This window comes from Pelodiscus sinensis, chromosome 1, assembly GCF_049634645.1.
Source record: "Pelodiscus sinensis isolate JC-2024 chromosome 1, ASM4963464v1, whole genome shotgun sequence".
Lineage (NCBI taxonomy): Eukaryota > Metazoa > Chordata > Testudines > Trionychidae > Pelodiscus > Pelodiscus sinensis.
In genome coordinates, this window is record NC_134711.1 from 247,033,910 (window position 1) to 247,055,347 (window position 21,438).

The following is a 21,438-nucleotide window of genomic DNA, read 5'->3' on the forward strand; positions in this document are numbered from 1 at the left end:
TAATGTAAAAAGAAATTATTATTTTAAGGGAGATATAATATGAAAATATTTAGAGTCAAATCATGTTTTACCTTCATTAGTCAGTTGTTTGATTAAAATAAGATGAATCTCTCACATTGTAATTTTTACGAAAGCTAAGTGAAAGGTGTTATATTTCTCCATTGATTTTTATTTTTTTCTTATCAACATCTTTATGTAAAAATACTTTTACTATTGAGCAGCTTTGGTAATGATTCTGGGATAGTCTAATTGTGCCTGCCTACATAGTTATTTATGGCACTAGAAAACATAAATCAGCAAAGATCTCCATTAACGTAAGAGATATTCATCCCTTTGTAGCATCTTTTCTCTGATGTTATTACAGCTTTCTGTTTCAATACACAAAAGCAGCTGCTTTTGCGGAAAAACTTACCAGTCTAGACACAGCCTTTCTGTTTAATTTTGAGAATGAAAAGTATCAAATCTATAGATAGAAATTTTGAGCTGTAAGGGACCTTGAGAGGTAATCTAGTCCAGCTCCCTGTGCTGAGACAGGACCGGTTATATCTAGACTATCCCTGATAGGTGTTTGTCCAGCCTCTTCTTTAAAACCTTTGATGATGTGTATTCCACAATCCTTCCTTAGAAGCGTACTCCAGTGCTTAGCTATTCTTATAAAGATTTTCTAAATATCTAATCTAAATCTCTCTTAATGCAGACTGAACCCATTACTAGTTCTGCCATCAGTGGGTATGGAGAACAATTGATCACAGTCCTCTTTAGAACAGCTTCTGAGAGGTATCTGAGTTAGTTGGTAACTTCAGATGAAGAAGTGGGCTGTGCCCACGAAAGCTCATGATACCATCTACATGTTTTGTTAGTCTCTTAGGTGCTGCAAGACCATTCGTTGTTTTTTAAGTTTCTCTTTATAACAGTTCTTAATAAGTCTGTTACCAGTTCCTCCCTTAGTCTTCTTTTCTCAAGACTAAACCAGCCCATTTTAAAATCTCTCCTCATAGGTCATGTTTTCTAAGTATTGTCTCTTTGTTGTTGCTTTCCTATAGAGTCTCTTCAATTTGTCTACAGTTACCTCCTGTGTCTTAGGTATAATGCTCACCATGATGGTGGAAGGGCATAACAAGTGGGGTTTCACAGGGATCAGTTTTGGGACCGATTCTGTTCAATATCTTCTTAAATGGTTTAGTTATTGACATAGAGAAAGAGATCATTCTGGAATGCATTAACAGGAGTGTTGTGAGCAAGACACAAGAAGTAATTTTTCTACTCTACACTGATTAGGCCTCAACTGCAGAATTGTGTCCAATTCTGGGCACCACATTTCAGGAAAGATGGAGAAATTGGAGAAGGCCCAGAGAAGAGCAACAACAACAATTAAATGTCTAGAAAACATGAGCTATGAGGGAAGGCTGAAATAATTAGGTTTGTTTAATTAAAAAAGAGACGACTAAGAGGGGACATGATAGGGGACCCTTAGACCTAGGGGCCAGATGCAGTCCCTGGATTGCCTAGATCCGGCCTGTAGGGTCAGGACTCTCCCTCCCCCCAGCACTGGGAAGCCCACGCTGGCCCCCCAGGCCCTACTGCCTCCCACCTGACTGATTTTTCTGTGGATCAGCGGCCCTGTCCCAAAAATGGTTCCCCACCCCTGTGATAGTGTTTGTCAAGTACATATAAGTTGGTTATATGGAGGAGGGAGAAGAATTGCCCTCTTCAACGTGAGCGGTTAGACAGAGGTGGGGCATAGGTGCACTGGCCCCACACAATTCAGCAGGGTTAGGGTTATGGAATGGTGAACTGCGGCCACTGGTAGCTGTGGGGCTCCATGCCTATGGACGTTCAGGTAAAGAAAGCGTCTGACAGCTCAGCAGCCACTAATCCTGACGAACCGCTTGCGGCCAGTGCATCAGAGTTTTCCTTCCCCATCCTGTCCTCATAGGTTAAAGAGTCTTCCGCTATAACCCTCAGAGCCCTTTTTGCTTTAGTCCTTCCTAAGCATTTATTCCCCATTTTGTTTGTGTGCAACTGATTGCTCCTTATTAAGTGGAGTACTTTGCATTAGTTCTTACTGAAGTTCATCCCATTTACTTCAGATCATTTCTCCAGTTTCTCCAGATCATTTTGAATGTTAATCCTATCCTCCAAAGCATTCTCCTAGCTTGGTATTGTTCAGAAATTTTATGTGTGTGCTATTTATGCCATTATCTAGATCACTGATGAAGACATTGAACAGAATCAGACCCAGAACTAATCCCGGTGGATATGTCCTTTTATCTTGACTGTGAACCACTGATAACTACTCTGTGGGAATTGTTTTCCAACTATTTATACACTCACATTATAGGTTGTATTTCTCTAGTTTGTTTATGAGAAGATCATGGGAGACAGTATTAAAAGCCTTGTTATAATCAAGATATACCACATCTCCTGCTTCCCCTCTTCCACAAAGCTTGTTATCCTGTCAGAGAAAGCTATTAGGTTGAGTTTGACATGATTTGCTCTTGATCAATCCATGCTGATTGTTATTTATTGCCTTATTGTCTTCTTGGTGTTTGCATATTGATTCCTAAATTATTTACTCCATTATCTTTCCTGGCACAGAAGTTAAGATGTAGTTTCCTACTTATCCATATTTCCCATTTTATAAATTGGAAAAAGGCAACTCTAATGGCAGTCCGCTGGAAACTCACATATTCTTCCATGACTTTTCAATGTTAACCACCAATGGCTCTGATATCTCTTCAGTCAGCTTACTGAGTAATCTAATATGTATTTCATCATTTCATCAGGCCTGCTGACTTGAAGACATCTAACTTGATCATGAAATCATAGCGTTTATGATTCTAAGGAATGGTAGAAGGCAGAACAGAAAAATAGAGACAGTGGATTTCAGGAAAGCAGATTTTAGTAAACTGAGAGAGCTGGCAGGTAAGGTCCCAAGGAAAGCAAGACTTAGAGGAAAAAAAGAGAGTTGGCAGTTTTTCAAAGGGACATTATTAAGGGCCCAAAAGCAAACTATTCCACTGCGTAGGAAAGATAGAAAGTATGGCAGGAGCTCTCAACCAGGAGATCTTACATGATCTAAAAATCCAAAAGGAGTCAGATCAAAAGTGGAAACTATGTCAAATTACAAAGGATGAATATAAGCAAACAACACTAATATACACTAGTTTTGGGAAAATTTGGCTCCTTACTAATTTTATGTTGATTATATTTTACCTGACTGTGAGGGGTTCAGGGTGCGATCATCCCCTCTCAGCCCGAGGGGGGGGGGGGATCTGCGGACCCTCTTCTCCTCTCTTGGTCCCTCGTTGTACCCCGGGTTCCTGCTATGGGGCCCAAGTTTTTGGGTGCGATCACCCCCTCCCGGACAGAAGGGGGGGGCAGCGAACCCTAAAATAGATACCCGTCCCTGCGGGGCGGGGCCGAAGCCCCTAGTCTGGGTTTTTCCCCCTCGCGGGGTTCTAACTTGCACTTTGCTATCTCTATGGTCGTTGGGAGCGGGATGCTCCTCTAGGAGAGGGAGGGGGTCCCGGTCCCACCCTCTCTCCGGGTCCCAGCCCGGGGCTCTGAGCGTCGGGGCTTGCTAGTGCCCTGGCGCAGTGGACAGGGGGTCACTCCCTCCGTAACCCGTCCACCCATGGATGCCAAAAGTGTCCTGCCCCGGGCTCCTTTCTCCCTCCTGGCGGCTTTTGGAGGCGCCGCCTCAACCCCCAGAACTTACCCTGGCTCGGTCTCTCGGATCCTGGGTCGTCCGGGGGAAGTCACCAGGGAGAGCTCCCTTGGCCGGGTCCGCTCTCGGCTTGGCCGTTCCCGCCGGGTCTGGCGTGGTGGGGTTCGGCCCTTGTCGGAGGAGAGGCTAGCCGACCGCCGGTGGTGACGGCTGTCCCTATGGCCCCAGAGTCAAGGTCTGGCCACCTGCCGGCCTGGGTGGCACTTGGGATCCGTCCTCGGTTGGGGGCCGCTCCTCTGCCGCTGCGGGGAGGCTGCCTTCAACTGCGCCGGTGGAGAGCCCTTTCAAAGTGGCCCGCCGCGCCGGCCGCTGCCCGGGGCCACTCCCCGGGGCCCCTCCCCTTCCTGCAGCGAGCCAGCCTCCGCCCCCGCTGCACGCCCGCTGCGCTTCGCCCCGCCCCCTCCCCGCGGGGCTTCGAGGGAGGGGCCAACGCTCCCCTGCTGGTGCAGGCGCGGCGGCAAGTGGTCCTGCCGGCTCCTCTGGCTTACGCCGGGGTAACGCTGGGGAGTTCGGGGCTGGCCGCCGGTTCCCAGTGGGGGGGTGGCTCTGGCCAGCCTCCCCCCGGGGCAGTGACGGCCCGTCACACTGACAAAGAATTGCAATGAATGTTATTTGCATTACTGCTTAGAGAATAAGTTAAAATAAATTGTTACACGAGAGAAATTGTGTGTTTGAATATACAGTGATGGGGCCAAAATGTGTTCTTGGTAACACTGCAGTTATCTGAAAAACTTTGGATATGTGTAGTGTAATTGAGAGAAGAATTCTACCAACTGAATTGGTTTTTTTATATATATTCTTTTTGTATGTTATATTAGCTTATTATGTACCTTCTATGCATAGAATTTTAAATTGCACTGTGATGCTGTATCTTTCTATGCAATCCTATCATGAGCTATAGTCTAAGGCTACGTCTAGACTGCATTACTTTTCCAGGATAGTGGAGACATCCTGGAAAAGCAATGCTGCATCCAGGGAATGTGTCTGCTTTTCCGAAACATTTTTTTTTTTAAATTTCGCCATACCTGCAAACCTCATTCTATGAGGAATAAGGGATGTGTCAAAAGAGCACTTTTTCCCTAAATTTGGCACGGTGTAGATGCGCCAAATTTAAGAAAAGCCTCTTTTGAAAGTAAATCGGAAAAAAGATACACAATATGCATACCACAAATTGAGTTTCTTTTTACAATTTAACATTGCAGTGTAGACCTAGTCTAAGATACTAAAAAATACTTCCAGTTAAGCAAAATTCTGAAATTGGTTTCAAGAAGATCAATTCAGGAATATATGATTTTAGGATAGTTTTCATGACTACCTGTCTTTTGACTGAACATTTTTAATGAAGTTAAAAATTAGTTGTTGTTTATTTAATGATTTCATCAAATAAGTTACCTTGAAAAAAATGTTTCCTTAATCATGAGCTATTTCATATATTTTTAGTTATGAAAAATCAATTATTAAAAATAAACATCTATTTTAATATAGAAGCTAAGTAGTTTATTATTACCAAGATTTATTTTTACAGATTCATAATATTTTACAGATAAAAAGTTTCCATATTTCAGTATTTGTATGGGACCTATATGCACAAATTATTTATTTTAATGATTTTTACATACTGCACATTCTGTTCTCTGACGTTCTCATGAATTTGTGGAGCATTTGAGTTAACCACATCAGTATGTTTTGTAATAATAATTCATAAAGTGTATTAACAGATGTCTACTAAATTGAACTGTGGCATAGGCATGTGTTAAATATCATTTATGCTGAACATTTTAGAAAATAGAATATAAGATCTTTTAGAACACTATTCAGACGACTGAAAATATTTATGTTCAGTATCACCAGTTTTCATTCTCATTCCACATTCTGAAAGGAAAAGTTGGAATATAGGTGAAATGGAAAATAGTCCTGTAAGCACAGTAATTCAAAAGTAGAACTTGCCATCTGCATGACAGTTTTAACATGGTTACCAAAAAAAGGGTCCTTTTTAAGATTCCCTTGTGCATACAAGTCTTATGATGCTTAGCACTTACGTACCTGGTGATAATGTTTAACCACTATTGTCCAGGCAATAACTACAGAGGCCTTGCTTTTTTAATTGTTCAGACTCCATGGTTTTGTTGTTGAAAGTGTGTACTATATTAACTAGGGATGTTAAAATGCGTGTAATTAAGTAACTGTGTAACCACTGAAAATTTCAGTGGTTACACGATTACACGTGAGGCGGCAGTCGACTCTCCAGAAGCCAGGTTGCATGGGGAACCTGTGCTCATTGGTTAACCGTGTACACGGTTACACGTTCACATTCCTAATACAGTAAAACTCCATTAGTCCAGAATCCAATGCTCCAGGACTCCTGATGGTCCGGCACCATCAGGAATCCGGAAGTGCTGGGGCAGCCGGACAGGCTTCCCCCATTCAGCTGCTGCTGAAACTGACCAGCAGCTGAATCGGGGAAGCCGGGAGCAGAGCAGCTGGGGTGCTGCCGGGTTGGTCTCATAACACTGCCCCTCGGGGTTGCGGGACTAACCCGGCAGCACCCCAGCTGCTCTTGGGGACCCCTGGGGCAGAGCAGCTGGGGTGCTGCCGGGTTGGTCCCGCAGTGCCGAGGGGCAGCGCTACAAGACCAACCCAGCAGCACCCCAGCTGATTTGCCCCAGGCGTCGGGATTCAGCCGCTGCTGAAACTGACCAGCAGCGTCAGTTTCACCAGCAGGCTGAATCCGGACCCCTGGGGCAGAGCAGCTGGGGTCCTGCCGGGTTGGTCCCGCAGCACCGAGAGGCAGCGCTACAAGACCAACCCGGCAGCACCCCAGTTGCTCTGCCCCAGGCGTCCCAAGAGCAGCTGGGGTGCTGCCGGGTTGGTCCCGCAGCCCCGAGGGGCAGCGCTACGGGACCAACCGGGCAGTACCCCAACTGCTCTGTCCCAGGTGTCCCCAAGAGCAGCTGGAGTGCTGCTGGGTTGGCGTCGTAGTGCCGCCCCTCAGCGCTGCGGGATCAACCCAGCAGCACCCTGGCTGCTCTATTGCAGGCATCCCCAATTCAGCTGCTGCTGAAACTGACCAGCAGCGGCTGAATCAGGGACTCCTGGGGCAGAGCCTGACTATCGTAAGGGGGGGATATGAGGGGTCTGGGGTGGCATCCCTCCCACCCCACTCCAGACCCCTCATAGCCCCCCCTTCTGATAGTCCGGCACCCCCTGGGTCCTAAAGGTGCCGGATTATCGGAAATTTACTGTATTAACATTCTGATAAAGCTACCAACTTTAAAAGCTGTGACATCTGTGCAAGCGCACTTTACAATGAGTGTCTCAGATAGAAGTGCCAGGATTTTATGCTTGTGATTATGAAAGCCATATAAAGTGTTCTTCATTTTAAATTCTCGTTAGGGCTGAGCAAACAGATGGAGAGACAAGTTGGTGAGAGTCTGAAGAGACCTTGGCTATTATATAATATTAGCTTCAGAGGGATAGCTGAGTTAGTCTGTAACTAGGAAAACTTAAAAAAACAACATGTAGATGGTGTCATGAGCTTGAAGAAGCTGGTTGTGCCCACAAAAGCTCATGATACTCTCCAAGGGTATGTCTACACTACAAAGTTAGTTCGAACTAACGGATGTTAATTCGAACTAACTTTCATAGGCACTACACTAGCACTCTGTTAGTTCGAATTTAATTCGAACTAACGGAGCGCTTAGTTCGAACTAGGAAAACCTCATTTACGAGGATTAAACCTAGTTCGAACTAGTTAGTTCGAATTAAGGGGTGTGTAGCCCCTTAATTCGAACTAGTGGGAGGCTAGCCCTCCCCAGGTTTCCCTGGTGGCCACTCTGGCCAACACCAGGGAAACTCTTCTGCCCCCCTCCCGGCCCCGGACCCCTTAAAGGGGCACGGGCTGGCTACGGTGCCCGTGCCAGGTGCAAGCCTTCCAGCACCCAGCCATCAGACCCTGCACCTGGCATGGATCCAGCCAGCCACCCGATGCCCCCCAGCCCTCCCCCTCTTCCCGGGACCAGACTGGCGGCTCCCGGGAGCTTGCCCGGGACTACAAGAGGCGGGCACCCACCTGGGCTAGTGCAGACATCGTGGACCTCGTCCACGATCTCCGCACTAGGCACAGGAAAGTGGCCGTCTAGGGCAGGAGAGCTGCCAGCCTGGCCACCCAGGAGCAGATGTGCAAGAGAATCAAGGGGGTCCAGTGAGACCCCCGACCCTGAGCCCTGAGCTTACAGTGGCCGTACTGGGTCAGACCAAAGGTCCATCTAGCCCAGTAGCCTGTCTGCCGACAGTGGCCAACCCTAGGGACCCTGGAGGGGATGGACCGAAGACAGTGATCAAGCCATTTGTCTCGTGCCATCCCTCTCCAGCCTTCCACAAACCTTGGGCAGGGACACCACTCCTACCCCCTGGCTAATACCACTCCATGGACCCAGCTTCCATGACTTGATCTCACTTCCCTTTAAACTCTGTTCTAGTTCTAGCCTTCACAGCCTCCTGCAGCAAGGAGTTCCACAGGTTGACTCTTTGCTTTGTGAAGAACAACTTTCTGTTACTAGTTTGAAGCCTGCTACCCATTCCTTTCCTTTAGTGTCCTCTAGTCCTTCTTTATGGGAACTAATGAAGAACTTTTCTGTATGCACCCTCTCCACCCCACTCATGCTTTTAGAGACCTCTATCCTGTCCCCCCTCCGTCTCCTCTTTTCTAAGCTGAAAAGTCCCAGTCTCTTTAGCCTCTCTTCATATGGGACCTGTTCCCAACCCCTGATCATTTTAGTTGCCCTCCCCTCTCCCAGCCTCTCTCTTCCCCTCTCCCACCTCCTTTTCCCAGTCTCCCCCAATTTTGTTCAATAAAGACAGATTCCAATTTGGAAGACACGTTATCTTTATTTTGTACATCAAGAAGAGGGGCTAGGGAAGGCTAAGTGAAAGGAGGTGAGGGAGGAATGGGGCACGAGCTCTGTGGGCTTCTGGGGGTGGAAGCTCTCCTGCAGCCCCCCAATTGCCCCCTCTCCCCAGATGGCAGCCTGCGGCAAGTGCAGCCGGTCTGATGACCGAGTGCTGTGATGTGCCCAGTGTGGGCACTCAGGGCACTCCAAGCCAGGACTGCTTTGCAAGCGGGGCACCCCTGAGAACTGTCTGTCCGGGGTGGGGGTCGGGTCCCTTTAAGCACAGCCCTCGGCTAGCCTGAGACAGCAGCTCCACGCTCTAAGTCCTCATCTGATGCCCTCCTGGCTCTGCTTCCGGCCATCCTTAACCCCGGTTCAGGGTCCACTTAATGTGGACATGCTAGTTTGAATTAGCAAAACGCTAATTCGAACTAGTTTTTTAGTCTGGATCCGTTAGTTCGAATTAGCTTAGTTCGAATTAACTAATTCGAACTAAGTTAGTTCGAATTAACGTTGTAGTGTAGACATACCCCAAATGTTTTGTTAGTCTTCAAGATGCTACTAGATTATTTGTTGTTTTTTAAGTTTTTATATAATATTAGGTTATTATTTAACAACTAAACCTCTCCTCCTCTCTTTTGTCAGATGATGCTAATTGCACACACTCAAAGTAGGCCTTGCTCAGCTATGTCTGAAAGTATATCATGTGTTATCTCTCCAGGAAGCCAGCTCGGGGCTTTTGACCATGTTCCTGAAACACTTTCCCAGAGCATTAGTTACTGCTTGTTGCACAAATCCCCAAAGGAAGGAGTTTTATTTCTGTCTACCCATGGCTGTGCTAGGGAAAGAGGAAAAGGTGTCTCTGTCCTCAGGGGCGGCCCTAGACTAGCTGCCAGCAACTGGCACCCTAGGCAAACCATGCAATCGGTGCCCCCACCTCCAAACCCTTCAATGATATTGCCCCACCATTTGGCGCCCCATTTAACTTGGTGCCCTAGGTGACTGCCTAGTTCGCCTATATGGACGGGCTGCCCCTGTCTGTCCTTTCCCCCATCTGTCAGTGCAGCAGTGCTGAGGCAGTCATAATTTAAAATGTATAGGGAATTCACAATAATATATTCCAAAACTAATAGTTGTGGGATGGCTACATTCCTGAAAAGAGGTTTTGCCTGGTATCATCTCTGTAAGATCTTATGCCATGTTTGTGATAACGTTATATATGAGCACCTGACAGACCGAACACAAAAAGAGCGCCTCTTTTTTCTCATTCTTCTTTCCCTATTCTGAAGGGAGTGAGGGCTTTGGCATTCTTGCTGAGTTGTATTGTTAAATATTCAGTGTTTGGTGTGAAGTTGTGCAAAAGTAGGACCAAGAAAGCTAATTTACATTTGTATAGCAGGGCAATGGTCCTTGGGGAACATGTGTACACTAGGGATGTTAAATATTGGTTAATTGAATAGTCGAGTAATCTCATGAATACTTATTGGTTAGTTGACTACTCTCTAGTACCCGGAGGCAGAGCTGGCAGCCAGTGCACCCCGGCCCTACTTCCAAGGAGCCCCCTGCCTCTCCTTGCTGCTTCCTCTGTGTCAGAGACAGCAGCGTGGGGTGCCAGGTGGGAGCTGGTCTGAGAGGGGAACCAGTTGAAAAACCAGCTTCCTTCACCGACTGTCTGCCTGTCACCCCACACTGCTGCCTCTGATACAGTGTCAGTAGCATGGGGTGGCAGCAGCCCTGGTCCTTGGGGGGGTGGAGGGGGTCTGTGCTCCTGGACCCGGCACAAGCCAGAACTGAGCCAGGCTGCCTGCCAGCCTAGTTCCTAATATACTTTAAATGCAGAGCCACAGCAGGGGTAGGTCCCAGGCCTGTTGCAAGCCACCGAGCCAGGTTGCTGGCCAGCCTGCTAAAAAATTTACTTGTGGGTAGGGGAGAAATGAGTGTAGTCTGCAGCATTAACCTATAAGCTTTTGCTTATTGGTTAATCAGTTAATCGACTACACTATTACATCCCTAGTGTATACCTCACTATACCTGTTGTGGCCCTTTGAAACTGGGAGCTGTAGTTACAGGTCACATGCTGGCTCCTACTGCATTGTCTAAAAGGAAATCACATATGAGCCACCCTGCCTTTTAGTCAGACAGAAGGAGCATCAGGGAAGGACCTGATACCAGGCAAATTAGCTTTCTTGGTCCTACTTTTGCATAACCTCACACCAAACATCGCATATTTAACAATACAACCCAGCAAGAATGCCAAAGCCCTCACTCCCTTCAGTATAGGGAAAGAAGAATGAGAAAACAGAGGCACTCTTTTTGTGTTCAGTCTGTCAGGTGCTCATATATAACGTTATCACAAACATGGCATAAGATCTTACAGAGATGATACCAGGCAAAACCTCTCAATGGCAGCCATGAAAGGGCTATATAGTTCAGAAGGAGGTGTCCTTCCCTGTCCTAGCTTTCAGAAATTGGGACAGTCTCTATGTATTTCTAAGCAATTTTAATTATTTTGAGACTTTGGTATCTTCTTAGCTCAGAGGAAAGGGATGTAGAATGTTACTCAAGCTTTTGTGTTTTATTTGGATTTCCTTAACAAAACAGCCTGCAGGGTTGTTTTGGAGACAGAGATTAACAGTCAGTTAATAGAAATTAACTGATTGGTTGGCTGAGAGTGCTCCGCACTTGTTGCCTGTCACTGACAAAGTTCTGTATTATGTACACAACTGAAACTTTCATGGGAAGCCATGATTGCACAGTGTGAAGAGGTCCCTAAGGTAATTTGCCAGAAAACCAGAGAGCAATTAAAAACATGGATGAGTACACACTTGACAAAGGTATGTTGTACAGTAAACTTCCAATAATCCGGCACCTTTAGGACCCAGAGGGTGCCGGATTATCAGTTATGCCGGACTATCGGAAGGTGGGGCTGTGAGGTGTCTGGGGTGGAGTGGGGGGGATGAACCCCTCGGCGCTGCAGGACCAACCCAGCAGCACCCCAGCTGCTCTGTCCCAGACTTCCCCAAGTCAGCCGCTGCTGAAACTGACCAGCTGCTAAGTCAGAGAAGCCGGGGGCTGAGCTGCTCTGCTCCTGGCTTCCCCGAGTCAGCCGCTGGTCAGTTTCAGCAGCGGCTGAATTGGGAAAGCTGGGCACAGAGCAGCTCTAATTGTCCAGCTGCCCGGAGCACTTCCAGGTTCCAGATGGTGCCGGACCATCAGGAGTGCCGGACCATTGGATGCTGGACCACTGGAGTTTTACTGTAAATAGTTGGTCAAAAATGAGGAAATTAATTGCAAGAATTTTGAATTTCATTTTTTTTTCAGTGCACTCTGGTTGCCATATGGGCCTAGCCATTTCTGCTTTCCCCCCTAACTCTGTATCAGATGAATCACTGCTTCCCAAAAATCTTTTATAATCAACCTTTACAGGGAATCACTTCCCTAGTGTCTATCCCTCATTCCCTCTAGCCAGAACTACTTCCCATCCAACTTTTTCTGCCTTCCAATGCTAATCCTATGGGATCATAGTCAGAGTGGATTGATTTAAATCAAGGAGATTTAAATAATTGATTTAAATACAGGCAGTCCCCGACTTACGTGGATCCGACTTACGTCGAATCCGCACTTACGAACGGGGCTCTCGCCCCGGAGGTCGAGGTAGCGGATTGCTACCTGCGAGCTCCGGGGCGAGAAAGCCCCGTTCGTAAGCTGCTCCGGTGCCCCTGGTCTGCTGGAGACCGTCTCCAGCAGACCAGGGGCACTGGGCGGGTTCCCGCGCTTCTGAGGCTTTGCCAGAGCAAAGCCTCAGGAGCGCGGGAACCGCCGCTGCTGCCGCTTGAGTCCGGGTGCCTGTGGTCTGCTGGGGACGGTCCCCAGCAGACCACAGGCACCGGGACTGAAGCCGCAGCCGCGAGGGGGGGGGGTCCCGCGCCTCTGAGACTTTGCCAGAGCAAAGCCTCAGAGGCGCGGCACCCCGCTGCCGCTGCTGCTCTGCTCTCCGTGTCCCTGGTCTGCTGGGGGGGGGGGCGCGGATAGTGTGCCCCCCCCCCAGCAGACCAGGCTTTTGTTTTGGACCCTGGAGCAGAGCAGCTGGGGCGCTGCGGATTGGTCCTGCAGCACCCTCTCTGGGCACTACTGGACCAACCCTGCAGCACCCCAGCTGCTCTGCCCCAGGCGTCCTGATTCAGCCGCTGCTGGTCAGTTTCAGCAGTGGCTGAATCAGGACGCCTGGGGCAGAACAGCTGGGGTGCTGCTGGGTTGGTCCAGTAGCGCCGAGGAGCGGTGCTACTGGAGCAACCCAGCAGCACCCCAGCTGCTCTGCCCCAGGCGTCCCCAAGTCAGCCGCTGCTGAAACTGACCAGTGCTGACTACAGGAAGCCCGAGGCAGAGTTGCTCTGCCCCAGGCTTCCTGGAATCAGCGCTGATCAGTTTCAGCAGCAGCTGACTTGGGGAAGCTTGGGGTTCTTAAGTTGAATCTGTATGTAAGTCAGAACTGGCGGTCAGTTTCAGCAGCGGCTGAATCTGGACGCCAGTTCCGATTTACATACAGATTCAACTTAAGAACAAACCTACAGTCCCTATCTTGTACGTAACCCGGGGACTGCCTGTAACAATTTAAATAATCAAAACCATTGATTTAAATGAAGTTTTCCACTGATACGTCTTCATATTTCTTCAAACAATGGTGCCAATCAGATCATTTTAAAAAAAAACAAGGATAAGATGGGGTTCCTTTGGGAAAGCTGAATTATGCTGAAATAAAATAGAGAATACACTTATGGCATCATTTCTTTCTTTGCACACGTTACTTTAGTGTGCTGAAGAACAGAAACTGAAAGCCCAGAACTTTTCAATAATTATTGTGCTTGTGATAAGATTTAGTTGTAACAGTTATTTTTTAAATGAGAAATGTAGTACAGGTTGGACTTTCCTGGTCTGGCGGCCTTGGGACCTGACCAGTTTTGAATGTGGGAATTTGCTGGACCAAGGGAGGTCTCCTGTTGCCGACTTTCTAGTCTGCCATTGGCTCCACTTCCGGCCCCGGCTGGTCAACTTGCTGATGGCCCCAGCTGGGCTGCCTGACAATGGTCCCAGCTTGGTGGGCTGCTGTGCAGCTGTGGCCTAGCTCCTCTGCCACAGGTGGGTCCTCCTGACACATTGTCTTGGCCCTGGATCCAGCTCCTCTGCCGGACTTTGGCTCCAGCTCCTTGGTTCATGTGGCTCCAGCCCCCTGTCAGGCTGCTGTGTGTCCCTGGCTCCCCAGTTCATGCCCCCTTCCACTCCTCACCCCCCACTGGGCTGCCACGTGGCCCTGGCTCCTCTGCTGGGCTGCTCAGAAAAAATGTAGACACTAATAAATAGCATAGGATGCGGAAAACCCTGCTGGGCTGTTGCCAGCTCCACCGGGTTCCAAGGGGGGCTCCCAGCTACCAGCCTTCCTACTACCTGACTGCTGGCCACTGGAGCTCTCTGGCTCCGGAACATCTGTGGTCCTGCTGGATTTTACTGATGATTTTTATAAAAAGTCCAATATAAATAAAAAATCAAATTTTTATTTTTTTAATCATTGATTTTGATCTATCCTGATCATAATAGGATGTGGAAGTGCTTCTGCTTCTTGTTCTTTGATAGAGGGCAAATACTGGGCTTGATGGTTGTGCTAGGGGAAGCATGCAGAGACTGTATTTCTGGGGAAGAGAGTAAAGCACAAGAAAGAGACTCTTTAATTGTCATGGTTTAAGAATGCCCTTTTTTGAAGTTGTGTTTAGTGCCTACCCATTAATTGTTATGCCCTGAGATTAAACTATATTTTTGAAACACAATGGAGAAGTGCCACCATTCAGAATAATCCACCTACTTAAAGAATTCAGTCTCTTAAGATGACTTGTGGAATTTATTCTCTATAGGGATTTATAACTGCCTCCTTGTAAATGAAGAACTCATTTTTTCAGTTTAAACTGTAAGCACCAGAAAATACTTATATAATTCCCTATTGGACTCTCATCATTTAATAGTGTATTATTTCCCAAAAGGTGGAAATTAGCAGGCTATCTGTCCTGTCAATTTCTCATCAACTGTTGTGTTCAACTAACAAGAAAAGCTGCACAGATTTGGGTAGTCAAGAATATTTGCCAAAAAATATCAAAAGATACTTATTTTAGGACCCAAATTGGATAAAGAAAAACTGCCTTTTTAATTTTTTCTCTCAAAAACACTAGCTTTCAATGAAAAATAATATACTTGGCTGAAGTCAAGTATTAAATTCAGAGACCACATGGCAATTTGATACTGATACATAGGTTTATTTTATTTAGTGTAAGGTGGATTTAATGACTATTTTAAAAGAGGTAATTGTTTTTGCCTCATGCTAGCTGCAACCGAAGCAGATATTCCTTTGGTGAGGGGTTTCAAATGTGGAAATGTCCAACCCTGTATTTTTCATGTTGCTAAATGCCTTATACTGTGTTTAAGAGGGTTTTACCTAGTCCAGCATTAGACTTTGCTGCTGTCCAATTCCATATATGCCTAGTTGTCCATCTCCCAGGTGAAGTGTTGGGCATGGGCTAATGGATGGGTCAAATGAGTATATGATGACATGATTTAGCAACACATCCAATTATATATATTTTTATAATGGTGTAGTAGGTAGCAGAGTGCTTGTGCCAGAACAGCAAATTATCACCTGATCTGTCAGCTCCAATCAAGGGGAAAAGTTTGGATCTGATAAAAAGGCCTGATGCCAGCCTGAGGATTGGCAACACTTGCTGGCAGCCTGATGAGCCAAGGGCTATAAAAAAGGGGGAAGGAGTCAAAAGGGGGACCAATCAGGGAAAGAGCTGAAAGCCTCCTAGCTGAAGACTGACTCTGTCTGTGTGAGGTGAAAACTGTGGAAAAATTGTATACAGATTGGCACTGGGGGTGGGGAAACTTAAGTGAATAAAGACCCATGCGTTGCACAGCCCTGAGATCTCTTTGAGTCTGTTTTGGGATGGCAACCAGCACCCATGAATGGGTAGGACAGCTGGTTGTGCATCCAATTACAATTGGAAACATCTTACAGCCTCAAAGGATGTAGAAGAAGTATATCTGAAGTTGAAGGTATGCACTTTTTTTTTAACTGTTTATATGACCTTTACTGGCTAATGTTAAAGAAGATCCTGGCTACGTCTACACTTCAGGTTTCTTGTGCAAGTACTTTTTGCGGAAAAGATCTTCCGCAAAAAGTTCGTGCTCAAGAGTTCGTCCACACTGCCATGTGCTTTTGCGCAAGAGAGTGTCCACCCTGCCACAGATGCTCTTGTGCAAGAAAGTTCTGACGGCCATTCACAGAATGACCATCAGAGCACCTGTGCTTTTTCTGATAGGGGTTTCTTTCTTTCTGATAGGGGTTTCTCCTGTTTTCCATCCACACATGCTATTTTGCGAAAGAGCTCTTGCGCAAAAGGGCTTATTCTTCGTAGAAAGAGGAATAACTCTTGCACAAAAAACCCTGTCTTCTTATGATCTACTGTACTTTTTCTTGCACACACACTTGTAGTGTGGACGCTCCGTGAGTTTTTGCAAAAAGACTGCTGTTTTTGAGCAAAAACTCTGCAGTGTAGACGTAGCCCCTGATAGAGAGCAAAGACCTTAACTTCTGAGAGAAGGCAAAAAGTGTTGTGGACCCATTTCCCCTCCTTCACTCACCCACTTGTGGTTTTGGTGAAGTAAGGCATGGACCAATGTGTAATCTCCCATTGGGGTGTCTTGCCAAGGACTGCAGCTACTGAACACAGGGATAACAGAATGAGGAGGAGACATGCCTTGGAGATGATGAGGCTGTAAAGTTTCAGCCATGGACACATGAGCAGAAGATATGGGTTTTGAGCCAGGGATATAGAACAGAATATGTGGTATGAGAGTGGGCTTAATGGAGGCCAAGGTTTTTAGAAAAAGTGGAGTTATATAGTTCTGCAGTGTTTGAACTGAAGTATTTGGGAGTGAGAGAGGGCCTGGAGAGGTTGTGCAAAAAGACACAGAAGAGGACTTAAGAAGAGGAAATTAATAGTTATAAATAACAGAAGAGTTAGAATTTCCTGAGGATCACCACTGGAACCCATTTCCTAAAGATCACACCCCTACCCATTACAAGTGGAAATTCAGTACAACTGCTATTGTTCTGGTCAGCAGGAGGCATTTCTGAGGAAATGGTAGGGGAGCAGTGCTGCTGCTTATCATTTTCAACAATAGTTCTTCAAAACTGCCATTTACTGCCAAGGAGGTGAAAGGCACAGGAGTAATGACTGATAGCCAGGCTCTTATTTACTCTTAAGGGAATTCTGCACCAAAAATAAAAAAATCTGTGAACAATATTTTCAAACTCTACAAAATTCTGCCTATTTTGTTTGTCAAAATAACATGATAGAAGCATATTAGTTTCAGTTATTTTTGGCCTCTTGTTTCAAAATACTTTGTAAGCAAGTATGTCTGTAACAACACAGCCAACAAAAAAGATTCCAAAAATGCTTTTTGGCAAATAGATTCCTTGCTAGGTATATTAATACAGAATGAAGAGTAAAAATTTATTTAAACTACAGTCCAGAATTGTGTTTCCCATACACCCCTGAAGTAGTGCAAAGTCTCAGGAGCATCAGGTGTAACAGAGAAGCTGAGAGAGATGATAATAATTATAGGGCAAGAAGCTAAGTATGAGGGAGGTAGTGAGGGATCTTCCTTCATTTAGGCCCTGGCTGACCAGTCAGGCACATCTGTCCCTGTCTCCATGTATCCCTGCACCCCCTCTCAGATACCCATTCCCCCTTTTCCCATGTGGCCCTACATCCCTCCCTTTGCCCCATTGTGTTGCTGAACCCCCATTCAGAGAACCTCCTTCCCCCTGTAGCTCTGCATCCCCACTGCCATATGGCCCTGAGCCTCCCTCCCCTCAGAGGTCCTGCACTTACTGCCACTCTCATTCAGCCCCTGCCCTAGTCTTCTTCCACTAGCCTGTCTGACATCCCCTCCCCCCAGCATTCCATGTTGTCTGTCCCACATAGCCTCTGTCTCCTGATCTGGCCCAATAAGTATGGTGAAGAATACTCTGTGGTCTCTTTCTCTTCCCTGGCTGGCTGGGAGCAGCTGGTGTGCTCTAGTACTACAGTTCCTCTGGTGGGAAGAGGCAGAACTGTAGAAACTTTTTGGCAGATGCTTTTCCTGTGCAAAATAAAAAAAAAAGTATTCTTGGCTCATTAATTATGTGCATGCACAGTGGTGCAGAATTCTTTTAGGAGTGCCTTGTTCAAGAAAGTAGGGGAGGTAAGTGTTCCCTTAATCTGAATGCAGTATCTGATCTTGGGCTGCTGTTTCCTGCATGAGGTTCAGCAATTTTGCTAGTGACTTCCAAACAGCTGTCTTCCAAGGGCTGAGAATGTGTAAATTCCTCACCTTGGTATGGCAATTAGAGATGTTAAAAGTAATTTAATAAAGTAACCACGTAACTGTTAAAAATCTTAGCTGTTACACAGTTACACACACAATGGGCTCTTAAATAATCTTCATACTATAGAGCTTACAGTGAAGTTTTCCTGGGAGTGTGGCACATTTTAATTGACAATATTTAACTGATGAGCATGGTTAACTGTTGAATCGGTTAAACTCTAACATCCCTAGAGGCAACTGATAATCTCAGAGCCACAAGGGTGGGAGATATAATCATGCCTTTAATCTAGGTAGAGCTGTTCACAGTGAAGGATCAAATGAGCTGGGGACATCTAGGGCATTCTTGAATAATTTGGTTCAGTGGCCATGGATTATGAAATGACATGCAGTCTTCTTAATATAGGATTGACTGAGGAGGCTAGAGTTCCCTTTGTTTAGAATTCTGAAGACTTTAGTTAGACGTTATTAACCCCTCCTTACTGTAGCTCTTTGTCTACTCTGGGACCACCAATAATGCAATGAGTTCTCTCTGCTAGTCAGAGGGACAGTTTGGCACACTTTTCAGGAATACTCTATTGCTTATCTGTTAGGAGTCCCACGCATCAGTTTTCTGGTCTATTTTCTAGACATTTGTAAAATGTGCATTATCATCCACAGTGCTGCATACAGGTCAGAAGGGGGTTTCCAGTTCTTCCCTGCTATATTGTGTTAGTGAAGGGGCTTGGTCTTTAAATACAGGCAGTCCCCGATTTACGTGGATCCGACTTACGTCGGATCCCTAGATACGAACGGGGTGAGGCAACTCCCGCACATGCGCAGCAGCATTCCCGGGGCTCGCTCACCTGGGTCCTAGGATCCTCCTCCTCCTCGGGCCGGCTCCGACTGGGGTCCCGCAGAGCTGCCGGGCAGAGGAAAAGTGCCTCCCCACGCCCGCTGCCCCCCCACCCCCCTGCCAGCAACAGGCTGCCCCCTCCCCTGAGCAACAGGCTGCCGAACAGCAGACAAAAGCAGCCTCTCCGCCCCTCCTCCCCCTATACATGCTGGGCTCCCTGGGCAAACAAAGACTCCACCAAAACAAACAAAGTGCTGGCCTCATTGTGTTAGCAAAAAAAGGACCCTCCTCCTAGAACCCTGGGTGGTGTGTGGAAATAAAGCTATTCGCTCAAAGCATGGTGCAGAGCTGTTTGGTATTTGATGAGTTACTCCTTTAGTCCTGAGTTTGTCACAGGGACAGAAATAGATGTGAAATCTTCTGAACAGGGGAACAGACAGAAAAACAAACATTAGAGGGGAGTTAACCTTTCCCTATGCTATCCAAAACTAAAAAAAATGTTTGGCTAGAGTTTCCCCTACAATATGTACCAGTTCCGACTTACATACAAATTCAACTTAAGAACAAACCTACAGTCCCTATCTTGTACGTAACCCGGGGACTGCCTGTACAAGGCATGTCTTAGTAAGCCTCCAGACTTAGGTGGCAACCCCTTCTGTTATGCTGTCTGCTGGATGAGGGGTGGTACAGGAGCTCCAGGGCCTGATTCTTGCATTGAGAAACTATGAAAGAGATTTCTTTATGAACCACCTATTTATCATTTTTAAATATGTATTCATATTTTTCTTGTCATTTTATCACATGAAAAGGAAAATAATCAGTATGCATACATACTGCTTGACTGATATAGCCAAAATGCAGTTATTTTTGGCTGCACTATACATCATTTATTCCTGAAGCCCAATATAGTGACCTTAAAGCCAAATTTAGTTTCACTTATTATAATCCACTTATTATGACATTAGTTTGAAGTAAAGTATAAAAATCTTATAATGTGTCCCAAGATATAAAAGGTTTTACAATAATATGGATTACATTTTATTGTGTCCTTTTTAAACCAGAGTGTGTCAGAATTGTATACATACATACTGCTTGACTAATATAGCCAAAATACAGTTATTTTTGGCTACACTATACATCATTAATTCCTGAAGTCCAGTAGAATGACCAGAAAGCCAAATTTAGTTTTATTTATTACAATCAGCTTTTTATAAAAGTAGCTATTATATTACATTATTTTTAATTGATCTGTTGAATGAATATATTGGGCTAATATATAAAGATATTTAATAGCACATGCATAACTTTGACATAACAAGTAATTTACTCCTTCTGGATAAGAATAAAATTATGCATAAGTGTTTGCAGGACTGGGACCACATTGATACAAAGTATTGTGTATTAAAGCTGTCAATAATGAAAATTAATATAAATGAGATTAGTGGAAAAACAATTCTGAGATGATAAAATGGAACTCTCTTAGAAAGGATGAAATATTGTCAACCACAGCCATCTCCTGAATTCTGTCTGAAAGAAATGAATGAAATTGTGGGGAAGTCTTTTCCCAGTAGCATGCAGTGTAAACACATCCACGGATATTTGTGGTCAACTGGAGCAAAGACTGCTGAGAGATTTAATAAGATCAGCCTAGACATTTCCTGCAGTATTTCAGGATACCGCAGGTATCCCAATATAGCTATTCTGCATCTTTTGTACAAGTTCACTATTTTGACGTCCCTGTAACCTTCTTTCCAGAGAGTTAAGGGATGTTTCAGAATAGCCGATCATTTTGAAATTTGGCTCTGTGTAGATAAGCTATTTCAAAATTAGATTGAAATAAGAGATGCAATTTGCGTAGCTCAAATTGTGTCTCTTATTTCAACCTCTGGGTGCAGTGTAGGCGCACCCTCTGAAGATATCATCCAGTAAACATAGCAATATGCTTTGTATTATATGCCCATATGTTAAGCCAGTCTAATGTATCTAATGGCTGGACAGTACTACTCCTCAAGGATAATCAAATCAGATCTTTTAAGCCCTGTGAACAGACCATCAAAATAAGTCTGTCACCATGTGAAAGGAAAAACAGGCCTGATGATCTGATCAGAACAACATTTTTATAATAAGCCCTGTGTCCAGCTCAGTTTCAAAGATCATAATCAAAATGTGCCCATATATAAGTAGAACCAGAAACCATGTAGGACATATCCATGACTGTCCTAGAGGTTAGATTAGTGTAAGAGTCCTCATCACTATGCATATTAACAAGGCACAATGCAACGCAAACAATAATGTTCACTGATATGGACAGTAAAGTTGCCCAATGCACAGTCACAGTGACACTGATGTCAGAGACCAGATAATTCATTCAGCTGAGGGAGGAATTTAGAGGAGGTTCAGGACAGAATTGGTAAATTGATTGTTATCCTCCCATATTAGATGAAAATGTTTCTGAGAGAGACCATCCTCAGGGTGGAGTATTTTCTGTACCTCGATTCAGATGCAAAAAAGGATATCCTCTCCTACTTGCCAGACACAGAGGTTGATCTTCTAGTGTTCAGTTTAGCTGGTCT

At 45.6% G+C, this 21,438-nt stretch overlaps 1 protein-coding gene across 1 annotated transcript in view; it reads left to right on the forward strand.

Moving 5' to 3' along the window:
• NALCN (sodium leak channel, non-selective) overlaps positions 1–21,438 on the forward strand; it is a 362,634-nt gene that overhangs the window by 23,250 nt on the left and 317,946 nt on the right. The window lies entirely within an intron of this gene.